This window comes from Plectrocnemia conspersa, unplaced genomic scaffold (assembly GCF_051122295.1).
Source record: "Plectrocnemia conspersa isolate PC_06_02 unplaced genomic scaffold, ASM5112229v1 ptg000012l, whole genome shotgun sequence".
Lineage (NCBI taxonomy): Eukaryota > Metazoa > Arthropoda > Insecta > Trichoptera > Polycentropodidae > Plectrocnemia > Plectrocnemia conspersa.
In genome coordinates, this window is record NW_028277176.1 from 1,805,832 (window position 1) to 1,833,625 (window position 27,794).

Consider the following 27,794-nt stretch of genomic DNA (forward strand, 5'->3'; position numbering starts at 1 on the left):
TATCGTGGCCTAACAGGTTACCCCAATGCGCCACGATGGTCGAAACCAAATTTTAAATTTATAAAACATAAAAAACCGTATATATACATAAATATAAAAATACTTCAACATAACAAAAAAATTATAAAATATCAAAATAAAATAATACAAACTGGATCAGATCCTCGTAGCTAACATTAAATAAGTCAATATGTAATGCCAGCGTATTAAGGAGCCGGATGGCCACAGCTATAGGCGAGTCAGCAAGTGCGGATGTCCTAGCCCTAACGGCCATCAAAAGAGGTCTCGATCGTGATTCTCGAAAATGTTCCGGAACCCAAAACTGGAATTCTTCTAGAATAGCTGGATTGTCGACAGCACCTTTTAGTAATTTGAAAAAATGCTTAGCGACATACAGCTTTCTGCGAGAACTCAGCGAATCATATCCCAACGCTCCTAAAAGAAAGGCGCTGGGATATAAGTACGGATAATAACCAAATGTCCTTTTGTAAAGGTATCTTAAATACCTTTTTTGAATTTTTTCCACTAAAAGGGAATATTTGGCTATTCGGGGATTCCAAATTATAGATCTTGATTCAAGAATGCTACGAACTACAGTGTCATAGAGGATGCGAATAACTGACGGATCGTCAAAGTGAAAGGCATTCCTCATAACAAAGCCGAGCATCTTGGAAGATTTATCACAGACGTCGTGTATGTGTAGTAGAGAGAACCTCCATTTGCTCTCGAAAGTGATTCCGAGATCTTTAGTGGAAGTTTCTCTAGTCAAAATGTTACCACCGAGATGGTAGAAATAAGCTGATGGCGAACGGGATCGAGAAAATAAAACAGTATGGCACTTTCCGACACTAAATGGTAGACGGTTAATGGAAGCCCATCTCCACAGAGAGTCTAAATTACTTTGTAGAGAGAAGGAGTCCACAACAGATCGAATGCATTTATATAATTTTAAATCATCTGCGTACAGAAGAAAACTTGAATTTTTAATTGCTGTATTTATGTCATTAATAAATAACACAAAAAGCAGAGGTCCCAGATTGGATCCTTGAGGAACCCCCGAAGGGGTAAAATATTCTTTTGACAATCGTCCACTATAGGTTACAAACTGTCTACGATTGCTTAAATAACTAAATAAAGATTAACCGAGTTAAATTATCTGAGCAGAGGTTCGACAATTTTTTTAATAATAACCTATGACAAACTTTGTCAAAGGCTTTCTCAAAATCTGTATACACGACGTCTACTTGTATTCCCGCATCGAGAGAAGTTGTCACCGTTTTGGTGAACGACAGAAGGTTAGTAACAGTGGAACGGGCAGGACGAAACCCGTGCTGATGGTCTAACAAAACTTGCCGAAAGTGATTATAGAGATATTTATGAATAATTATTTCAAATAATTTAACAGGAGCTGACAACACTGCAACTGGTATATAATTCTTCATATATAATTTGTCACCCTTTTTATGAATAGAGGTGACTTTTGTGCATTTCCATAGATCAGGAAATGATGATGTTTTGAGAATCAGATCATAAATACATTTTAGAGGAGCAGCGAAACTGACTTCGCAACCCTTCAAAATAAAATCGGGAATTAAATCAGGTCCAGAAGAACGCCCTGTCTTTAATTTATTAAATCCGTATTTAAGATCTGAGTGCTCAGTTTCTTTGATGGTCAGTACTGAAGACCAAGAACATGAAGAATCAAGCGACTGAGCAGAAGGCGAAAAAGATTCCTCGAAAACAGAACAAAAATATTGCGTAAAACTGTTTCTAATCATAGAATCAACATTGGTATAAGTGCATTGCTAGCCAAGGAGAGTACTTTGAATGAGATTAATTAAAATTTGATCTAAGCTTATTACTTTGTTCGTAATAAAATTATTCACCGTATTTTTTGATCATTGAAGGATCAGAATAAAAACTTTTAGAGAGATATATTTATTCTACAGTACGGCGACTATAATATCATACAATTAAGATCGATTGCGTTAGCGTAAAAACACCATCCTTGACCTATACATATTTGGTGGGATTCATTTATGTAAGTCGGTAAAAAAAGACAATAGGTCAATTATCCGACAGCGCGGCGCGCATTATATTCAGATGGGTACATTTTAAAGCGATGTTTTAATTACGAACCACTTTTGCGCCACCCATATAGGGACCCGAGGGTCGCATCCCTTGGAGCCGCGGGTCCTGGAGTGTTTTCAGTAATTAAAGCGACGAAAAGTGCCGAGAGCGAAAGAGAGAGACGGTAAGAAACTCGAGATACGGTTTCCAGTAATTATATCGGCTGCTGCTGGTAACGTTATTTCTACAAAATTAACTAATTTTAAAATATTGTATATTCTCTAACATATGAAAGAACTACATATATGGTTTTTCCATTTTTTTACAATATTGAATTCCAACACCCACAAAGGTTGGCGACTGCTGGCGTCCTCGTTCCGTCGACATTGAAAATTGTTTTCAATTAAATCACACTCAATAAGCGATGACTCACTTCGCGCACTGCGACTTGAGGTCAAATTTCAATTATTGAAAAAATAACTGCAACAAAGCAAAGACAACAGTATTCTCAAGTCTTTCTTAAATATTTTTTTACACAAGAATACAGCACAGCGTTATCGCTGTTAATTTATGTTTGCGCCCTGAAGGACAAAAAAATATTTTAGCTTCTTCGCCACTTATTCAGGGTTATCTGCGAAGGGAATCGTCGCTTAAGAGGAGTAATGTTTCCATATGGAAAACTATATATTATTTCCTGCTACGCTATCCTAGTAACATTAAACACTATAATTTATATTTGTGTTCCATTATTGTAAAATATACCGGCAGTTAAACGCGACTCAAGTGTGAAAAACGACACGAACTCAACTGCAACTATTTAAGTTAAATTAAATGAAGTTTTTTATGAAAAAATATTTAATTAAGCTTTTAAACTTTAACACTATACTCAAACCAAACGTTTATTTATTTAATAATAGCAATAAACAACTAAAAGTAAATTCATTACGTTAAACTACAATACACAATTAGTATCTACCGCTTTATGTGGTTTTCTCTCTCAGTCTCTAGGAACAAACAAATAAAATGTGCCGTAACTACATAGCGGTTTTACATTCAAGCTTTCTGTAGAAACACTTTAAATTAATCATATTATACAATATGATCCATTTAGAAATTTGCATTAAAAAATATCAGCAAATTTTTAAAGCAACATGAATTTACAAGAAATATAATGTTTTTTTTTACAGATTCTATATTTCAGTAATATTCTTTAACTTGCATATAGTACATATATACGTATTATTATTCATACATACATACAATAGGTACTACATTTTCATTCAAAATGGTAATTCGAGAAATCATTTCACATCTTTGGAGCGTCCGAATTGAATGTAATATACATAAGAAAATTTGCACATCTGTGATGATAAAACACTATCTGCATGTATATGAGCCGTTATTCTCGCAGCACAAAATCATATTTTCATATATTTTTTACGAGTGTATACATCATTATTGTTGCTGAATACTCATAAACATCGCTTTGACTCAATGGAAAATTTTGATTAAAATAAATATATTTTTGACTTTTCTTCTCATTTTTAAGGATTGTATAACAATGGTTATCATTTACATTTTATATGTCAGAAATAAATGATAAAATAATATTCAATTTATTGGATTAACTCAAAGTTAAAAAGTCATATAATTTGTGCAATAATGGTAAGTATAATATTAATACATATACATATAGTGGCTTTATTGTTGTAGCCGAAATGCTGAATTGTTCATATCAAACTCTTGGAGATTCACAATGACTGCTTGGTTGAAGTAGATCGGAAAATCGAAGTGAGAGGGCCAGATTAAGCGATTTGATATAACTCTATCTGGCGCAAGTTTGATTAAATTCAAATTGGAGTGAAATTGTTTGGTAGAGATCTGGCTTATATACCACCAAGGAAAGGAAAGAGTCAGATAGTTAAGTACTACTATCTTATATACTATGAATGAAACACGTCGGCAAAAATGGGCTCGGTGCCTGCTCAGTGAAGATATACGGACTAACCGCTTTTTGTTAATGTACAACTCAATTATTTTACCGTGATACTTGTTTATGGCGAGTAGATGCATAGCTGTACTATTGTGTTTAGCTTTTCGTTTAGGACAACTAATTTTGGTACTTTTATTCTAGGCTTTTAATGCGGAAACAATTTCAATTTTGAAAAAAAATTAGATCAGTAATTTCATAACACACTATATTTAGATGTATTTTTTCATTTATAAAAAATATTCGTTTTTACTGTAATTACAATAAATTGTACCGTAAATTATAAATTAATTAATTGTAGACAGAAAATTTAAGACCAGCCAATAAAAAATTACAGCTGCATAATATTACTCGAAAATATGAGGAATTTCTGAAATTTCGGCAAAAAAAATGTATTTTTTTTCGTTGATAAATCAATTTCATGAAATAAAAAAAGGGCCGCAACGGGGCTTCATATAATGCAACGGTATATATAGGGAGAAATTGACGTGGTACATTGGGGAGGGAGAGAACATATTGTATATTCGAATTTTTGAATATTCGAATTAGGGTCTAGTATAAAGGCTCGGCCACACAAACCGCTTTCTGTATGGCCGAGCCTTTAGTATTGTAAAATTTCATGAGTTGAAGGAGTTGAAGGAAAAGTTAAGATTCAAATATCAAATAGTAAACGATTAAATATTCGAATACATAGAAATGTTTGTAAAAAAAATAATAAATACAGATTCATACACACAAGTCTATAAATAGAAAAAAAATCCAAAACTATTTTTTATTAGTAATACTAATAAAGTATTCAGCTTTTTTAACTTGAAATATATACATAAGATTTATTTAATTATTACTGCTTCTGAAAATACTAAAACTCGGTATGCTCCAAAAATATCAACATAATAAACTACTATTCAAAGTTAAACCGAACTTGTTTTGATGAAAATAAGAAATCGCTAACAGCAATTAAGAAATTAACTCTGTAATTATGCAATTTCGGCAATTACACAAAGAATTATTTTTTCAAGATTTTGTTTTTTACTATTACTTTTTATGACTATTGCATAAATAACATCAAGATAAGAAGACAACTTTGCAAAACAGAGAGCATAATTAAAACAAAATTACTAACTGCGTTGTCGTAGCACACAAAGATTCATTATTACAAATAATACAACATTGTGTTTTTACATTTGGTCGGAAATTGGAATTTTCAGAAACTAAAAATTAAAAAATATTTCACTACAAATATAAACGAATAGTTATTCAAATAATAAATAGTTATATATACAATTAGAAACTCAATTTAACCCTTTGAGGAGTATCGCCGTACATGTACGGTGATCAATCTTTCACTGTTTTAAGGTACCTTAGATAGTAATATATTTACATTTATAACTGTAGAAATAATAAATAAAAAACATCCTATTTATATGTTTTTTTTTTATTTGAATTAATGTAAATTATAAATTATTTAAAAAATAATACTAATAAATTGAAAATAAAGAAGTAAATTAACATGGACAAAATAAATTGATATAAAAAAAAATAAAAAAAAGCCAAAATAAATAAACTAAATTTAATAATATAAAAGTGTAAAAATAGTAAGATATCAAAGCAATAAAACGTTATTCACTGATTTTTTCTATAATTTACGACAGAAATAATTATGCAAAAATGCGTAAAATGAACTCGCTACTAGGTGTATATTACTAAATTAACTCACTACTCAAAAGGTTAAGCCTAAAAAAGAGTAACTAATGTATATACGACAAATAAAATACGTACATACGACTCTATAGTAAAAATTTTTCATCTTAATCAATAATAAAAATACAAATAAAAAAGATTTTCTAGTATTATAACAAAATAAAAAATTGACTAATTATTATTTAATCAGACATCGACTTTTAACAAAAATTAAGCTCTATATATAAAAGAAAAATGCAACAAAGTAGACATCAAAACAATCGGCAAAATCAATAAGTTTGTATAATTAAGTGTATATTTTATAACGCTGGTTCGAGACAGCTCTGGCGAATCTCAGATGATCATGCTTGCAGGCCAATTGCATTGCTTTTTGTAAACACACACACAAAATATGTTTATGCATTAAAACAAAAACGCGTAATAGTTCACATAGCCACTACGGCGATCGGCAACCAAAGGGTAGAAGAACACTAGTATTATGCGCACGGTAGAACGTTTTGTCTAGCGCGCATCCTTTCTAAACAAAAAGTAGTTTTTCAACGGTACTTATGAGTAATTAACGTATTAGGTCGAAGGTGGTCCGATAACTGTATCCAATTAATTATTAACGCAATTTTTGTATTTCTGAGACGGGGGTTTTTTTGTTCGAAAAAGTCGTTAGAATGATCTCTAAATTAAAAAAAATTGTGCAAGGGATTGAAACCCCCAGTTAAAATTTTTATTTATTCTCAAATTAAATTAGTTAAAGATCAGCTTTATAGTGAAAGCTAGTTATACAAAATACAACTCATATGTTATTTTCAAAGCATATTAGAGTACCAACCATAAATTCGCTTTAGATAAATGTTAAATACTGACAAACAATTCAAACTATATTGTCGTCACAAAAGCAGCTAATGAATCGTATGGTATAGTTTGTCCCATTGTTACGCCGCGGAGCTTCCGAAAGTTTACTCTAACGTTAACGTTTACGTTTACACCCATGCATATTTCAGTAAGCTCCACTCTCGGTGGCCAATTTCAATTTTCGCCGTTCAATAAGAACCTCTTCGGCCAAGATTTGTGAATCCGCCTCTGCGGATATTGCCCAATAAATAGAACTCCGCCCCGCTGGCAGAACCGCTCCAGAAGTGCAAAAATCGAATGCCCCTCCCCGGCAAAATTTTATTGGTTAATTTTACGCGCGGATACGCTTTCGAATCGGGAATTTAGGAATCTCGCACTGTCGTGTGTGACTATATGTTTCGTGCTGAAACGTCGTCACGCCTTTCCCGAGAGACTACGATCGCAGTAATAAAAAAGTTGTGCGATTCTGATTCGTTTGGATTAGCGGATGTATGTGTAGAAATCGGATGTAATAAAAAAAACAATTACATTAACAGAATAGTGTGAATTATAACGTGTCAAATAAATTTTATTTGCTTTATGTTTATTTTATGTAACATATTTTATAACCTATTATTACCAATATAACCTAAATCAAATCCTTCATGAATCTGATTCGTTTCGTATTATTTTAAAGTTAAAGAAGTGTGGAATAATTTACTGAGAAATTGCCTATGAATTCTTGAAAAAAAACATTTGAGAACTAATCTAAACTATCAATAAATGTATCCGTACTGCAATATAAAGAGAAACTTCAGTTAATACTAGGTCGAATTTGCTAGTCGTGTTTCATTGAAAATAAAAAGTACTTAATTAACAATACATTATTGGACTCTCAAACAGCCAATTCCACTGATAGAAGCAGTTTCAGATTACCATTACAATATAGCAGTCGATAAACGGCTATAAAACAAGACATAAAAGCATTCAAACGCAACTTTCATTCAAGAATGCACCTGATCGCCGAGATGCCTAATAGGATTTATATTAATGATCCTATCAATTACGTCCTAATATTGTAAAGAGAAGTTCAAGCATACAAAGCCGGTAAATAAATCATCTGATTGAAAATTAATTGCATCTCTCTACAACATTACAATGTAGCAGTAGATAAACAAGACATAAATGCAGTGAAGCGCCACTTTCATTCACATGATCATGGGATGATTCAGAAAAGGACCGGCGCATCCAGTTAGATGTCGTAAACCGGAATAACTAGAATTCTCGAACACATCTCGTTGACCCGGTTGTGGTGTACCGATGTTGCACCAAATGTACCAAATGCACCAGTTTAAATGCAACGCGTTTAGTTAATAAAGACCCCGGGCACCAGCTGATAAGTTGAAATGCCAGCACGCGCTGGTGTTGGAACGGTTCGGTGTACTATTTTGTTTAAAGCTTCTTTCTTTAGAACTAGGTCATTGCGAGCGATATTTATAGATACTATAATAAATACTCAGAAATACCCAGAATTATACAAAAGAATTGACTTGAAACATGAAGATGTAAAAAGATTTTTTTTAGCATTTATGTATGAGATGCAGTTACACTTGCTAAGAATGGATTTAAGAAAGAACCCCTACTTTCACACATTGTTTAAAATTGTTTGCCTGTTTAGAGGAGTCATGTCAAATGTTATTTGAAAAATAAAAATCCCTCATTCAGCATTCCTTAACCTTTGGATAATGTACCAGGTCATCCTCAAATTATACAGTATCCAAATGCTGAAATTGTTTTATTACCACCCGTTTCAACTTCATTAATCCAACCGTTAAACCAAGGAGTAAGTGCAACGTTCAAGACATACTAAAGCGGACATATAAAGATATATTAAATAAATTCTATGATAATTTGTCTCCTAAAGTAATAAAAAATTCGAAAAACTACAATTTTAAACGCTTTATTTGCAAACGCACTGAACGAAAATAAACCGTCAGCTTTAAATGCCTGTTAAAAAACAATATGACTAGAAGTAGTCAAATGGGACAAGTTAATTCTAAAATTGGATGAAAAATACAATAACACTTAAACAGTTTAACAACTGTTTAAGTGTTTCTTACCCTAAGGGGTGCGACTTCGCAACCAGAAAGACACCGTTAGAAAGTAGTAATAATTTTTTAGTTATTATTACATATGTTGCAATAAACTATGGTACACGAGTATCGTTAATCACCGAGCGGTGGTGGAGAAGCTGGCGAAGGGATGATGTCCAGTGGATGATCCTCAGAGGTCTTGTAGTTATGGTTATGAAGGTTGGTTGCTAACATTGTTTCTTAGCAATTTTGATATTCACAACAACCACCAGCAAATCTATTAAACATACAAAACAACTTTTATTAAAATTGACGCACTGAGCGTGAGAAACAAAATCTCTTCCGGTACTTTTAGTATTTAATTATTGAAATACATTTGCAAATCATAACAGCTTTATGGCAATGCACCCTGTACATAACAAAACAATAAATAAAATATACATTTAGAGAAAATTAAATATATTTATATACAATACGTTCATGATGAAAAAAATCAATACTATCCGACAGACAGACTGTTAAAAACTGATTGAGGAGTTGTCAAATACTATAGCCATAAATTTCAAATGATTTTTATTCTGTAAAGAATCCCAATAGCCATTATTGTTATAATATAAAAAACACAGTCAATAGAATGCGAGATTGTCGCCTCACTTGTTAAAAATATTTAACAACCGTTTCAAACTTTTCCAGATGACAAAATCAGATTTTATTAAACAAAAGTCTAGTAAGAAAGGCTAATCCAATTACATTCCAATCATCATAATTGGTCGTGGCAGCAAAAAGTGGGCGAGCCCTAAGCTTCCTTTGGGCTGGCCATATGTTAAAAAACAGAGAGCGCCAAATCAACATCTTCCGTTCGAGGCACGCTCCAATAACTTGGACCCAAACAAAGTATAGTCGCCGGCCAAAAATGGACAGGGAAGCAGCCGCCTCCCTCTTCGCGTAAATAATGATCCAGCTCGATGACCGTAGGAAATAAACAGAGAAAGAGTATCTATTCAACTTCATGTAAACGTGATTCAAAGTATTTCAGAATACAACTTATGACTTGTGTTAAAAATAAACACTACCGACACATCGTTCTACAAAAGACTAATTAATATATTTTTTAAGTAATTAGTAATTTAAATACATTTAGTGTAGAATTCTATAAAAAGTAATCTCAAATGTTTTTACTGATTTTTTTTAAATCTCAGATACACATTTCATTTTTGTCACCTATTATTTTTTTAACTTGCTGCTTTTAAGATTTTGTATATTTATATTCGCCTCGAGCAACTTTCATCAATCTTAAACCAACGTTTCCATTTTGCACCGGCAATTCTATTTTCTAAAAATAAACATATAATTTTAATTACAGTATGCAAAATGACCCAGTTCTCGGAGCGCAAATTTTCAACTCATTAATTACCCAAATTTTAATCTGCCTCGTAAGAATTCGCCGAGTTTGCCCTGCGAAAGTACTACCCCTATTGTAGAGAGGATAAAAGGCGAATTTTAAATATTCAACGTCTCGGCTTCGATCTCGGGGGCAACAGTTTCAGAGCAGGCCCTTAGAATGTGTCAACAGGGTGTTTTGCCCCGAGGCTCCCGTGAAACGTGACGACTGAAGTCTCCTCTCCTCGACTAGGTACTTGTTTCTACGGTTAAATATCAGCGTGTCGCTAAGCTGAATCGAATGCAATCTCGTAGCAGTTTTAACCGCGCGGTTCAAGTCTCGGGTCAATATTTGATAAGGCGGCTGACTAGAAACTATGCGATAAGATTATATTGATGAGCCTTAAACCCTGGGGTCGTAACTCTGGATACCGCGGCAAATCCTATTAAGTTGATTGCATACACGAAATTAATCTTGGAGCAGGGGCTCTAATTAGCAACCTGCATATGTATATAGTTTAATAGGGGACCGGAAAGAAATCAATTTTTTCGCATATGTCTGATTTTATACAAAAAGAAAGGGCTTAATTTGTCGGGCCATTTTCGGATGTAGGTTACATCTCAAAATATTGTTTGTAATAGTAATCCAAAGGATACAAGTATAAAGAATAATGAAAATAATACTCATTTATAAACATACAAGCTTCGCCACAAATTGATTATTTTATTTCACAATTTATCTCATGGTGATATATTATTTCACTTTAAGTTCGCTCTATTGTGCCATACTATTAAATTTCGCATTGAAATTAATAATACAAATGAAGTGACAAATACCTATTTACATTATTGTTCTTAAACATTAGACTAAACCAAAAAATTGCCCCAGAAAGTCCTATAAGTATATAATAATATCAAAAGATTTTTGTAAAATAAACCAAAAAGCAACTTCAAGAATTATAATATAGATTAAATTTTATAGCATACCTGCGTCTAGACTTTAAGTCTTTAAATATGATTTCTCGTCTACAAGTTAATAAAATAGATAGAATCGTAATCCCATTCAGTTGAGCCTGTGTTGAAATGCGATTTCCAGCATTGCACCACAGCAAGATCGGTTTTTCGCGTGCTATTTTCGTTTCACCCCCAAGTGGTTCGGTAAATAACGTTTTCGATATTATGTTTGTCCGTGAAATTGAATGGCCAACGCCATTCCACTCATCCGAAATACTGTATCATTACAGAGTATGAATGCAAAAGATGAATCGACATGTGAATAAGTGCACCTGCTATGTGTGCCACACATGTCTCGGTAAAGAAAGTGACGAATCGGGTTCTTACTCTTATCGAAAATGGCAGTAACGGGTTAATTCAGTTTCTTGTGATTTCTAAACTTCAAGTTAAATGCCTTTGCTCTTAGGCGAAATGTCTATCCTAGTAAAATCGACGGATGTTTGCATATTGGCTTATTACTTAAGTCTCTAGATTGCCTTTTAACTGCAGTATTGCATCGTTCAATAGAAGTTCAAATCTATATATATTTGAATCACTTGAACAGATTTCCATACTCGTTAACTTGATAAGAAGATATCCATTACATGAAGTATTTAAATATCCAGGTAAAATTACAAGACAATCTTATGATTGTATAAATAAAGTCATGTCATAATAATTTAACACTGAAACTTTTACACTGCTAAAATATTTATTGAATAAAAAAAAGATTATTGAAAAAGCAAATTAGAAATGCAATACGTATTTACAATGTAAAAACGATATATTTTTACACCAAATGATAAAAGTAGTAATGTGTATAATCGCGCAGATTTCATAACCAATTTGGTTGTTTAATTCAAAATTTATTATAGAATTTATCTGCATATAGAGACTATCATATAATAAAAGCTGTAAAACTATACTTAATCCAAGATTAATAAAACTATGTATTTATTATATTATAATCAAAACCAAAATTAGGTACAGAGTATCGTCCTACAGCTATTTATGTATTATATATTTATTAAATACAAATGACTGAATAGTAAAAAATAAAATTATTGTGTATATCGAAACAATAGACAGAAAAATAATGTTAAAGAAATTGGAGAGTATAGGTATAAGTGATATAGTTTTAAAATGGTTTAATAATTACTTATATAAAAGAAAACAAAAAGTTAAAATAAATAATGTATATTCTGAAGAGAAATTAGTGTCTTATGGAGTACCACAAAGGTCTGAATTGGGACCATTGTATATTAATGATATAGTTAATAACGTGAAAAAATGTAAAATTCATCTATTTGCGGATGACACATTAATGTATTGCATAGGTGATAACATTAAAGAAATTGTAAATAATTTAAATAATGAATTAAGTATATTAGAAATATGGTAAAAGAATAATGTACTTAAATTAAATGAGAATAAAACTAAATGTATGTTTATTAATTATAAAAATGTGTTAGATGATAGTACCAAAATAGTAATAAATAACTCTAGTATAGAAATAGTGGATAATATAAAATATTTAGGAGTAATTGTTGATACAAAATTAAATTTTAAAGAACATTGTAATTACATATTAAAAAAAATTAGTAGAAAAATAGGTTTATTATCTAGATTAAGAAATTTATTAAGTATAAATACAAAAAAAAAAAAAAATTTACAACAGTATAATATTGCCCCATTTTAATTATTGTGCAACACTATTAAATATGTTAAATAAATTAGATAAACAAATGTTGCAAAAATTACAAAATAGGGCAATGAGAGTAATCTTAAATAAAAATAGATTAACTAATTGAAGTATGATTGATAGATTAGAATGGTTGAATGTTCAAGAAATATTGAGTATGAATGTTTTAGTATTTATATATAAGTTAGAAAATAATATGTTACCAAAATATTTTAATAAGTATTTTATAAGAAATAAAGATGTACATAAATATAATACTAGAAATAAAGAAAATTTAAAGATAATTAAGTATAAGAAAACGAGTACGGCTAGGGGAATTATGTACGGAGGTTTTGATTTATATAATAGTCTTCCAAGAGAAATCCGAAACAGCAAAAATATAACGGGTTTCATAAATGGAATAAAAAAACACCTTCGTACATATAGAAATAAATTATAATATTAAGACTTTATTATTGTATATTTTTATTTTTTCTTTCTGTTATGTATTTTTTATATATTTTTATATATGTTTACTAAATTTGTTAGATGTAAAGATTAGCTATTTAGCTAAATAAATTAATAAAATAAAATAAATAAAATAAATATTTATACGAGAAATGAAATTACTACTTATTCAAATTTGTTAGGAATATCTATATTGTTTGTTATGATATAAATACCTAAAGTCGCAGCGATGTGTATATCTGAGAAAACACCTATCATAGCTGTTGATTAAGAGTTGATCAAACCCAGATACGAAGCATTTGAAGGTAAAAATGATCCTTACCTGTAAAGAAACAAATAATAACATATTAATATATATAATACGTAAACACAATACTTTATATACTAGTTTTATAATAGGTCGAAGGGATGTGACTTAGCCAAATAGACGCCGGAAAAAGTATATTTTATTACCACATATATAAAGAAATGTAGATGCCATTATCAAGCGATGTAATTGAAATCTAAAATTCAATTAATTTGTATCCCAACGCTCATAGCAAAAATACACTAGGATACAAATACAGAGATGACACGTACTCTGTCTTGTAGAGATAATTTAGAATACATCTATATTCGAGGACGCTACGAACTAGCGTATTGTACAGAACGCGAATCGCCAATAAATTATTGAAGTGACACGCGCTCCGCATAAGGAAGCCGAGCATCCTCGACGCCTTATCGCAAATTTAGACGATGGAATACAAAATATACGTTCTTGCTTAAACGTCACCCCCAAGTCACACACAAATAATACATTATTTTAAAATCACTGTGGTTATGTATAGATTTTTTAATCGTTAAAATGCTCAGATAGAATAATACTTTATTCATTGACAATTATCACAAAATATTTTTCAAAACAAATATTTCTTTATATGTACATGCATCAAAAATACAAAGAATCCTCATATTTCGAATTACAAACATCAGAATTTTTGTTGTTAAATCAAAAATAAAATTATCATTTAACAAAATGCAAAGATTTTTTTTTAGAATTAAACTGAATTATATTACCATAAATTTCTTAAATAAAATCCTTTCCGATTGATAAAAATCTTAAACGTGTCTTTATATCCACCACTAAATTATACTTTTTCCGAGTATTTCCAAGATTCGCGAGAGGACTCTTGCCAAGGTTTCTTCATGGCACTCGACGGCGCCGCAAATTCCACTAAAATAAAAACCCTCGAAGCGACGACGAAATGCTATCGATTCAGAGGAAGCGTATTTGGGCAACGCGAAAATTTTCAAAGCATTCGTGGAAATTCGTCTCGTAAATTTTACATCAGCAAAACAATAATAATAATAATAAAACACCAAGCGAACGCTTTTCATTCGTTCAAATTTCCGTACCCGCGGCAGCGAAAAGGTTAAATTGTGTTTTGTTTGCTTTCACGTGTGCGACACGTATTGGTGGTGTGGATTTTTTTTACCACCGCACAGGTCGTATTTCATAATCTCTCCCCCGGCCGTGTATTTAAATTATGATACGCCAAAAATCAACCCTAACATGATTATACGGGGGTCAACACCCTGCAAGAATTATTGTACTCCTACGCCCTTTCGCCCCCATAAAAAATAACAGCTAGGGGATCGATCTTTGTTTAGTTAAATACCCATGTACGTGTCAAGAGCTTACAAAAAAATTAAGTCTGATACGCATCCATGACAGGTGCTTATAAATTGATGATACCAAAAAAAGTAATACTACTATTAAAATAAATAAGGTCACAGTGAGGACAATTGTGTGTCTCACAGGTGTAATGATCTAGTCACCTACGTGAATTCTTAATGGAATAATGAACTCATAGTGTCCTTCTTGATGTACCTTGAGTCATATCTTGCCTTGTTTATAAACCAAAAATCACATACAATAATATTGAAACATATACATTTTTTATATAACCATGAACAACGATGTATTATTTTAAGGTTTGTTGTGATAATAATTAAGGAAAATAAGAAAAACTGTAATAAAAAATATTATAACTATACAAACACATAGAATTACAAGTAGGAATTCCGACGCGGATAGATCCTGAACCGGGTACCCGGGTACCCGCACGTTAAAAAACTCGAGTACCTTGTTATTTTTAGAATTAAGTAAGAGATCATACCAAACCCAGAGCTTAAAACTAAGAGGCACAATTCCATATAAATGGAACACTTCTAACTATTTTATTTTAAGATACTTTAAAAAAAATGTTTTGAAACATCGTTCCTGATGAATAAAAATATTAAACAATAAAACGACGCCAATCTGTCTGAGGTGATTAAAATAAAACTGTAAAAATCTAAGCCACTTATTTTTAGATATACTTGTTTATTTTATATACTATTTAAAATCTATATGATCCATTCTGTATAAAGTAAACTTATCCCTCAATGTACGTGGTACTCATTTTACGTGGTTAAGAAAAAACGTTTGTTTTAAATACTATAAATCAAACACGTGTAGCGTAGCGGTATACAAAAGCATGGATTAATGGCTTACTCCCACTTCTTGCACTTGACCTACATCTGGAACCTCTCTCACTTACTATCCTGTGCTTTTTGGAGTGCACAAGTGTCACTAAAGATTTTGCTCGTTTACATTATTATTTAAAGACTTTAAAAAGTACCCGTAAATACTATTAAATCTTTTTTATTTTCTGGATCGTATCTACCGCGTTACTCAAGGGATAAGGTACATATTTAAATTATATTATTTTTATGCGATCTGATACTCTCATAATTTCGTCCTAATAAATCTATATATCGTATAATATTTAAGCATATTTTATATAAATATCGCTTCAAATCTATTGTACAATAGATTATTTATTATAATCCATACAAAATAGTCGAGAAATCAAAACTACTTTTTTATAGAAATATATGGTATATATACTATCATATATATCGTAATATAACATTATTCATTTGGTTATTAAAAATCTGTACATATATGTACGTATATAAAATCGTTTTTATCATTTTTTGAGACGTTTTTCTGACAGCTTTAAAAGCCTTTAGAAAGTTAAAATAAGTGTATAAAAGTAAATGGAAATTTCTTTGAATAAATATCAAATATGTTTCGTGCTAAGTAAACTCTGGCTCTTTTTATTGGGCCAATAAAATGCGACACTTTTTTCTCTTTTTTTTCAATAGCAGCCATATCAACAACGCTTTTTTGTTCATAATATTAGCAATACTACTCTACTTATATTTATATTTTTGTTGTTATCGATAAAAGTAGAAATTAAATATTTTAATTATTTTATACCACTATTTTAAAAAAAAAATTTTAAACCCCTGATTGATTTAGTATTTTGTGTATAATACAAAATAGTTTTAATATCAAAGTTTAACAAATAAATACTAAAACGGAAGTAAAAAAAAATATTTATAACCCAAAAATGTGAGGGTCCGGTATTCGTACTCACTAGCTGCGGTACCTCACGATAGTGAGGGACCGACAGCTAGTAACAATTGCAAAACAGTCCGATATAATACAATAAAGTTTCACTTTTAGTACCCAAAAACATCTACATCCCGTCTAACTAAATACACACGCTTGATTTCAGGTTTTGACATCAATTTACATACAATAGACACGCGTCCGTTGAACGGGAAGGGTTCGAGCCCCGATAGATAACTAATTGATCAGTGTATGTGTGCCTAGTCATTATTCAATATAAATATGTGTTCACGGCCGCAAAACTATCAAGTCTATTAACCAACGTCAAACCACACATGACACTATGTAATATGTATGTCTACATATTGTACGTGCGAAGGACTATATTTGCGTGATATTACAAGTGGTCTGAGGAACGTCGCGGTGGACGCAGAACAAAGCCCTTAAATAACCATTAAACGCATTCGCGCCAGGGGTTGTAATTAGGTAGGTGGCAAAGGGAAGGGTCTAGGGTTGGAATTTCGCCCTTTTATGTCTAAACATCGATAAAAAATTGAGTGAGCGATCAGAATTTTGCGGCATGTGTTTAAAAATACTTTTGTCAAAAAAGTTATGCTGATAAAAATGTAGATAAGTACTTAAAACAGATCGATATCACAATATATATATGTCACTGACAGAAAAAAAAACTTAATTTTAGGTGCATTGTTAAATGAATTTGTATGCAAATTATAAAAACTATTTGTTCCTTGCATATGCAAATAAACGCCGATTTAGCGGCATTGATCAAAGGAGCAAAGAACAATAAAACACCAGCTATGCATATATCCTTTTTGCCAAAAGGAATTAAAGTTCAAACGAAATCTGTTCTATCTAAGCAAATAACAAAACATAATGCACTCTAAAGACAATCTTTAGATGCTATCTAAGACGAGTAGCACAAAATACCGTCTCCGAGCAAGCAGGTAGTGAAAATAAAAATTCCACTGTTGCCATTTTTACATAATCCAGATAAAATGTATCATGATAAAAATAAGAATATCATATATAAAAATAAAACAATTTCGCCCTAAATCGTCCATATTCTCAATTCTTTACAATTATATGAAAGCGAGAACGCTACTATAAAAAAACACTTTGCCCGAACTCACATTTAATCGGTGCTTTCATCAAATCGACGCAAATAACAACCTTCAAAGACAAAAAAGCAGTCGCTTTTACCTAGTATGTGTGTTGTACAAGTTTTAATTAATAAGTAAATTAATTAAAATACTATAATAAATAGTCTGAAAGCATTTAAGAGTTATTTAGTGCAATTACTCTCTACAAACATCTTGTGTAAAGGGTCAACTACAAATGGAATTAAAAATACATTTTGTAAGAACAAATTTAGTGATAAAAGAGATTTTTTGTATAATAGTTTTTTTGAAATAATTAATATAAACACATTACGGTTCGTAATTTGCGCAGAGTTTTAAATGTATATATTTTGACAAATTATGATATTTTATCATGTTACATTGTAATCTTTTGATTTAATACAAGATTAAATATTTATTACGTTTGCACGATATTTTTATACCTCAGTTTCAATATCACGCAAAAACGCGTGAATGGACTGTAACATGTTAAGTAAATTGTTTGCGCAAATTGTAGACCGTTTAGCTGCTGAATATGAAATGTCTATTAGGGTCAATACAAAAAAGTACTATATAATAAAATCTACCTCAAAGACTATAAATTCACAAAAAAACATACAGTTTTATAATGATAAAATATGAAACATGTGAAAAGCTTATAATAAAAAAATTTTAGAACTCTGGAATAATCAAGAATGCCTCATGGCCCGATATTTATAAACTTTGGTGCTAACAGAAACCAATGACAGCAGCACATCTTTTTTAAATTTTAAAATCCATATTCAAGAACCCAAAACTTAGTTTTAAATAATTTATATATCATATTTTTTAAGTATTTTTAATATTTTTACAGAGATTGAATAATAAAAATTACGATTTCTAAAAAACAAATAAAACATGTATTATATTTTTGGGATTTTATATATAAAACGATTTATTTTATTTTTCTAGCGAAACATAAATGCATTTTTATATACTTTAATTAGGATATTGAAAAGGTTCATCAGTTTTATGAAAGCTCATAGATCAAAGGGATCGCGCTATTGAAGTTCATTGTATAAAATAAACGCCATAAAGACAAAGCTCATAACAATAAAGCTGAAAAAAGCACAAGAGCTTATATCCAAAGAGCTCATGTATGCGTCCCCCGTCCATCAACTAATTAATAAGAGTCGAACGTGACCGATAACGCTAACTGCCCTTTGTTTCACTTACAAAATTACAGGATCGCCCTTCACAAAGCCACCGCCACTAAAGCCTTATCGTCCGTTATATACACAATATCCTGCTACCCTTCAGCCATATAATGGAATATAATTCGGATGTGCATTTCGTCTGTATCCTCCTCCGAGACCGATTGCCAAGTGCAAGCTTGGCTCCGACCCCGTTGATTATATCAATAAACTCGTCTGGACCAAGACGAGGTGAGGGGGAAGCGGAATCTGGGGATCTCAAAAATTTATCTGCGTTCATAAATCTCGTAGGAGACACTGCTGATTTTAAAATAGTAAACGAGCAGAGCGTTTATCGTTCCAATTATTTAGTTGAACCTAACATCGCATTTTTAAAGCTTTAGCACAAATGGTTTTTAGCTGATAATAATAATAATAATAACAATAGCAGATATTATTATTATTGATGCAGTACGAGTGATAGTAAGCATCAAAGTCTATCATTAATAACACTACATAACAATTTTATTTATTTTTGCCAAGAGTACGAATAAAATATTTGTATTTTTATCAATTATAAACAATATAAAAATATTTATAGATAATTCTATTTAATAAATGTTTGATATAATAAAATATTTAGGAGTAATTGTAGATAAAAAAAATTAAGGAACATTGTAATTACATATTAAAAATAATAGTAGAAAAATATGTTTATTATATAGGACGAGAAATATATAGTATTATATTGCTTCAATTTAATAATTATGCAATAATATTATCTATGCTTAATAAATTAAATAAAACAATGTTACAAAAATTACAAAATAGGGCAATGAAAGTAGTTTCAAATAAAAGTATGATTGATAGATTGGAATGGTTAGATATTTTACAAATATTGAAGATTAATGTTTTCGTATTTATATATGTTACAAAAGTATTTATTAATAAATAAAGATGTACATAGATTTAATACTAAAAATAGACACAATTTAAGAAAACGAGTACGGCCAGGGGAATATTGTACGGAGGTGTGGGTTTTTTTGTGTATTAAAAATTAGCTATATTAGCTAAATAAATTAATAAAATAATAGTTATTAAATATCATATCTTCAAGTATTAATAAAATAATTTAAAATCAAACTAAAGTAAAATAATGTATGCATATAAAATATGTATATGATTCGATTCGCACGAAAAATTATAAAATCCTCTACAGTTGTACGTAAATTATAAAATTATACAAAATAAACCATGTTAACACATAAAATAAATCTTACATGTATAAAAAATATAAGAGGTTTCTAACCTTTATGAGAACATTAAAAAATACATGAATGAATGTTGAGATTTTTAAGAATGTTATGAAAATTGGTTTATTTTGAGAAATCTATTTTTAAAAATGGAGTTTATGTAATAAGCGTTTGGAACAATTTTTTTTATTTATTATACAAATAGTGTTATGCTCTCAGTATCAGTTTTCTTTCCTTTTTTTTGGCTCCAATGTATTATGGGGTCGATAAAATATATATACGATTTTTTTATTATTTCAGTTTAAACAGAAACACATTGCGGAATTATCAACATAGATTCGCAAAGTACTGTTGGTCAGAAAACTGTAGAACTTTCATTTGAATATATATTATTGGCGATATTAATCTATAAGATTACCTGCTGTTGATAAAACCAGTTTAAAAACACATTTATTGGGCTTTGTTATTTTGAAATTTCCTCGCCATTTAATAAATCGTGATGATTCACAGATTAAACCAGGGGAGAAAAGCTACAATTCGGATAAATTATCACCGTATTAGGTAAAATAATTGAAAATATAAAAATATTATTGCGCTTTAAAGAATCTCTGAGGAATAAAATCATGAAGGAATAAATATGTATTTTTCATTCCTAATATTTTGTGTAAATTGAAAATGTTTGCAATAGTTACAAGCTAGTTATTTTTAATTTAATAATATGTATGTTTAAATGCTTCTATAAATTTTTGTATAAACGATTCATAAAAAATATCCGTTTATAATACATATAATATAATTTGCACTCACCAAATTTTTCGGCGTCCTTTTTCTGCTTACAACTGCCACGGACACATTTATTTTCACCATTACACTTATAAACCCACTATATCACTATTTATATTTATTTTTATTAAATACACTTTTTTATCTATTTCAATATTCTTTGATACGTATAAAAACACTCGTCAAATTTCACAACTTCTGCACGTGTATGCTGTATCTTTCCTTATTCCATGTGCAGAACAAACACGACATGTTCTTCTTACATATATCTCCACACTTTTTATTTTTATTGGCTGATGATTTTTCGGCTTATCCGAAAGCCTTTCTGGTGGATCTATAGCACGGGCACAGCAAGATGTGGTAGTAACTGGTGAAATGTCTACAGAATCGATATATTCACTGAATTCTGCATCCACCCTTTATTCTTACTCAAAAAAAAACTTTAAATTTAATTTTGCTGTTACGAGTCAAATTTTGATACACTGAATGAATAAAACAATGCACATTGAAATAAATGAAAAAAAAAACATTTTTTTGTTTATTCTATTGTTTTTTGAAATATTTTATATATTTATATTATATTGAGGCATATATAATGTAAGGCCGGTCGTTCTGGTTTTTGGATCATCTGTCTGTTATGAAAACTATATAGCATTTTGAAATCTCTTTTCATATTTGTTTTGCAAATTTGGATAGTCGTTTTACCTTTTTTGCCACGTTTCTTCATTTTATATTTTTGAGATTCTGGCAGATCACTATTTTTCCGCATTGTTCCACAAATTTCTGTTTTCCGTAAAAATAAATATTTTTCGAGCAATACGCCATTTTAAAAATTGTCAGCATAAACACGGTGCAACTTGTCAAGATATGGGTTTAACACTTTCATCGCCGTGGTTACTAATTTTCCTGCATTTCCGGTGTATAATTGAAAATCACAAATATAACCGGTATCTGATTCGCTAAGCATTCTATTCAACATTCCATATTTAGTTGAGGACTGAATACCCGAAAAATAAATCTACCTAATCATTCCCTCATCCAGAGGAAATGTTTTTCTTTACCTTGTAAACATTATTGAATTTGTCTAAAAAGTAATCAACTATTTGAAATTGTTGCATTTTTAATAAAAAAATTTTTTTGAAATATTGGTGCCTCGATTTAGATTTTTTTTCTATTTGTTTGTTTTTGTGAGATGTTTGCCGATGATATAAATTTGTTTACGAAACTATTATTTCAAACAAACCATCGCTAATAAATAAATTGGCCACTTTTTCGATGCTTTCACTATTATTGAGAAAAACTTGTTCCCCTGTAATATCTTGGAAATCTTGATTATCGTTTGTTGGATTAGATTCACTTCAGTCTTCTGCGATATCACAATCACACTCACCATTACTGAATAAAATTAAATTCATCACACGCGCTCTATGTTCACGTACACTTGAATTAGAATCTCTTTCGCACATATCACTGTATTCACAATCACTGGGGACATTGGACAACGCGTCTCAAAAATTTTTCAAAAAGGCTTCATCTTCTTCGTCCATTTTGTGGTGATTGAAAATATTTTTGTTAATTAAAATCACAATGACAAAAGATCACTGAGAAAATCATAAGGAAGCTACATACAAAATTTAAATTATATATTAATTGGTTTACAGGTTCTAAGGAATTTACTAAGAAAGATAATTGTTTGCCATTATTATTCTGCAAAATAGCCCGGCCACCAAGCAAAGTTCAACGAAAAAATCCCGGACGATGGGATATTGAGTCCAATCAATTGCATCGCAGAACACACCGCAGCAAATACTACTCTTTGTTTGGAAAAGACAAACGCTACATTCTACACTGCGCATAATACAATAAATTGTTTTTCAATCTAGATCATTTCTCTATTAAGACGTTGACACTTTAAGTGGATGTGTCGAAGAAGCGATACAATTTAAATAATGAAAAAATATGTTAAATAATAATTTTCAAATATTATACTTTTGTTGCAAAAAATATATAATGCATATTAATCAGCTTATTTAAACTTTTTTTATTTCTCTGACTGCTAATACAAAATTAAATTAGTCATAAAAAATATTTGAATAAATATAAAATAATCAATATATCAAAAACTATTAAATATGATTCAATGGCAAAAATAAATTACATATTAGTAACATAAAATGTATTCATAATCATTTTCTAAACTATGAAAAATCCACCAAAATCCAACCATAAAACACCCATAGAGTATTGTTTGATGTTCGAAATGTTATAAAATGGCAACAACGAGATAAAGCGGCCGTAATTTATTACGAAGCAATAATAATTACTCATTGTTTTAAGAGCCATTAAAAGAGCTGATAAGCTTTTGTGTTAGACGTATAAAGTAAAATCGTTCATAAAGTCGTATTTTACAATTTGGTACGACTGACATTTTGAACATGATAGCCAATCCGTAGTGATATTTTTAATCCATGATATTTTTTTAATTAAGGGGCTTAAAATAATCGATTGTAGATAGTTGCAATATTTATATTTTAATGCAAAATAAATATATTAAGATACTGGTATAAGGGGGCCTATTTATATATATTTATTTAGTGCTGGCGGTAACTCATTAAAGGATACTCTTCGTGGCAACACTGGCGGGCTCACACGCCGGTGCGGACCCGCGCCCCGTTAAATTGTAAATAAAACCCTCGGCTTATTCTGTGTCTAATTGCCATCCGTCATCTCCGGTCTTCAAACTAAAAGAGATGAGTGTCAGAGTATTTATAATATAAAATTTATTTATATATACTACAATACACAAAAAAAAAACGGAACACCGAAGAACTAATAAATTTTCATTGCGAGCAACAGATTTCGTCTGAGAAGAAGAAGAAAAAACACCCACTTCAAATGAAATTAGGGATATCTGTGAAATGTAAGAAACAGTGCAAAATTAGATGGAAAAGCAACATCAGAGATGAATCAATTCAATGACAATGCAATGTCACATTTTCGCCAAATCCTTAAAAGAAGGCAAAAGCAAATGTCATTTGGTAGGTTTCTACAATAGTTAATGTTCCACGGGAAAAAAATATTTCATTGAGCTATCAGTGATAGATAGACAGTAGTCATATTGATATGAATAATTGCTAAATTAAATTATATTATAAAAATTAAAATAATAATTTTTATAACAATACTTTTAGATTTTAAAACTAATAAGCCCTAGTTTTCATAATTTCTTATGGGAAAATTTGCTTTGAATAAGAGCACATTTTCGAAACGACTTAAGCTCATAAACCAATGTTTCTTATATGTATGATTCAAATATTATAACTAAAAAACAAGAATGTAACAAACAGAATAAATGTTTTGTACAGAGTTGTAACGAAAGAAATCATCCTATACAATATAGATATATTATTATTATTTAAAATTATATCTATATCTAAAAATGTCAAAGAAATAAAATATTTCTGCTAGATTAGTCGTATTGAAAGTTATGTATTTCTTCCTTGCCAATGTTCCAAAATTAAAAGAAGTAAAATTGCGAGTATTTGCTTCGTTGCGGGCCAGAAAACTTTTACGATTTTTGATATATCGCCGGAAAAACAACAAGAAGACTCTATGCACATAATTTGTGCATCGGCGTATAAATAAAATGTTATTACGCGAAATCTGATTTGGCCGAATGTTAAGAATTGCGCTGGAATGTTACCAAATTACGGGGGCGACCAAGGTTACGACAAAAACGCAAAGCTTTTACGTATGAGAATACTCAATTCATTTGTGGGTTTCGTAAAGTAAATTTCTATATAAATAATGTATAGACGAATTCCAAAAATAATCTGAATAAGAATTCTTCTCTGTAAATATTTGTGCTGAATGATGTTAAACGTGGTACATAATGAAACACACGCATACATATTATATAATATTCAGCTCAAATCAAAGTAAGCTCTAATTTTTTTCTTCTTCTAATATGTATAATAAGCTTAAGCTAAAATATACATATATTTATTAATGTCTTACATAATTATGTAACAGATTTATAAAATATAATGCACAATGTGCTATAATTCAGGGGTCATTCCAACGACAACTTCAAACAAAAGAAACACGCATTAAAAGTAAGACCACACACATTGGGTTCTCAATCAAAAATTCAAAACTGTTTGCTTGATTTTCATCTAATTTCAAATATTTGATTAAATATCCGTTTATATTATCTCAAATGAAATTTGAAAAAAATTTAGATTGAAACAATTTGTATACTAGAGCGACTAGATTCGTTCCAAAATCTATGATCCTTTATGCGCTTTTATTTTGTTTTTAAATGCAAGACAATGAGACGCTTCTTTTCCAAAAAATATACTTTTACGCCTTCGAAAAAACATGAATAGAATATTTATCGGCGGTATCTACTATGACCGAAATTCGCAGAATTCCCTTGTTGAACGAAACATAAGTTGGAAAGGTCCATATTTTATTATCATTAAACACTCATCTCAAAAATAGGCATGAATTATAAATTTTTGTGTAGTTCGAGCTACAGTTTTGTATTTGTTGTTTTTCATTCGATCGCGGTTAATTTATGTTTAGTTCTTTTATTTATATGCAAACCCACACAAAACAAACACCGATACGGATACGATCTTTATGTATATCAAATTCGTTCCAAACATTATTGTGTACACAATAAATTCGAGCAAAATATGTATTGAGTCACCTGTTGTTTCTCTTCACGCGTCAGATCTCTTTTAGAAAATAAATAAATAAAATACTTGGTTTACTTAAAAACAAAACTGGAGCTTAAAATAAAAAAATTGTAAATAATTAATTAATTTGTTTTAAAAAAATAATCCAAATACGACTCACCGGTGAGTCGCTGGCGTTTATTCGGTTAAAACAGATTTTTTAGTGATTTAAAAAAGCTGAAATACGTTTCTGACCAAAATAAATAAAGCATTATTCTTTGTGCTATGCATATTTTACAAATTTTAACTATTATAAAAGTAATAATGATTATTTAAAATAATTATTATCAACCAATAATTATTTTTCATTTAAATAATATTAATTAATTGCATTTTTGCACTAATTGATCAAATAAATTAATATCGGTAAGAACTGAGAAAAAAAATACGAATATATTTGAACATTTAATCCATTTTTTATTAACTACGAATAATTGAGAACCAGTATTTCACAAAATAAAATAAAGATTTAGTGACCAAACAATTGCGTTAATAATAAGAAATATTGCACGGACCACCTAATAGTCTCGAGGCGTTAATTACTCATAAATACTGTTGAAAAAAACTACCTTTTGTTTGGAAAGAATACGCGATTGACAATACGTTTTATTCTGCGCATAATAATATTGTTTTTCTATTCCTTGTTTTACGGATCTTTGGAATAGACATCAGGAACATTTATTTTTAAGCCGTAAACATGAATCATGAGTTACTGAAACGATGCAATTGGCCCGCAAACATCCTCATCTGCAATTCGCCAGAGCAAATTTGAACCAGTACTTTAAGATATGTGACACTTGACGCGGTGATAGACGCTACGAAGCTAGAGCAGCAGAGACGAACCAGTACATTGCATAAACACGAGACAGCCGACAATAATACAACTCGACACGCCAGCGAAGATTCGCCACCTGATAGCGACATTTAAATATATGTATGTGGTAATTTATATAAATTTATGAAAAAAACTTTTATTAGATTTTTCGATATCTATTTTGGCTACAAAATCACGCCCCTGCGGCCGCCAAATCCAAAGAAAAAACACATTTTATTAAGTCAATATTCTTGTTAACACACTCATATTAATGTCCCACTATTTTAGCCTAAGGTGGAGCTTTTTATATTGCTTATTTTTTTCAAATACTTACATGGACTTTTAAGCTCTACCACCCTTGAATCATATTGAGTTGCACATACCTGAAACAATAAATTTATTTTAATTATTCACACAGTAGAGACTTATATTATCATAATTAAAATAGCATTAAGTTGGTATTACAATACAGTTTATAAAACACGAAAAAAATCTCGTTGACCCACATGCCAGAGCTGGAACAATGAAACCGCGAACTATGGGGAGGTGCGGGTTAAATGAGTCACATTTCCACAAAGGACCTCAAAAGCGAGGTTGCATTCCAGAACAGGCCCTTGGCGTATCTCGAGCACCTCCTTTCGAGAATTCGCACAGAAACGTGCTCGTTCCGTTTTTGCCCGAATGAAGGAACTGAGTAAAAAAAGCTCACTCTCTCTCTCTACACTAAAGCTCAAGGAAACCGCCGCGCGTGTAATGGCGCCTTCTAAACTGTAATAATGGCGAAACGAGCTATTCACCTTCTGAATACGTACTTGCACATATGATGATGTGATAAGTTTCTAAGGAAAAGCGGTGTAAGGATCAAAAGTCCAATTTGACGAATGGGTGGTTATGATTAAGGCCAAATGACATGTTAAAAGTTAAAGGCTAAGATAAACAAGACTGTGAAATAGTTTTGTGCATATTTGCCACAAAGATAAGATAATTTATGTGCGGTATTATTATTTATTAAACATCATCAGTTTAGTTATATTTTATTTATAAAAAAAATACTTTTACTTTGATAAATATTACAAAAGCATTTAATGAATGAAAAACTTTTTAATTAGAAATTATAATTATGATATTATAAAAAAGCTTTACATATTTTTGTTAAAGTAGCAATATTGAAAACTCATTGCTGTAATTACAACTTATTTTTACAGTCGATTTTATGATTTTTACAAAAATATTTTTTAGCAATTTTTA

The 27,794-nt window shown here is 30.4% G+C and overlaps 1 protein-coding gene across 20 annotated transcripts in view; it reads right to left on the reverse strand.

Moving 5' to 3' along the window:
- LOC148227917 (uncharacterized) overlaps positions 1-27,794 on the reverse strand; it is a 463,346-nt gene that overhangs the window by 353,239 nt on the left and 82,313 nt on the right. For 4 of the 20 annotated variants that reach the window (XM_088200609.1, XM_088200597.1, XM_088200600.1 and 1 more), the window contains 2 exons: positions 26,881-26,929; positions 13,417-13,523 (listed from right to left, as the gene is read on the reverse strand). The exons of 11 other annotated variants lie outside the window; for them this stretch is intronic. The gene's annotated coding sequence lies outside the window, so the exon portion shown is untranslated. The remainder of the gene's footprint in view (positions 1-13,416; positions 13,524-26,880; positions 26,930-27,794) is intronic. 5 more of the 20 variants (XM_088200608.1, XM_088200601.1, XM_088200594.1 and 2 more) reach the window with 2 other exon arrangements.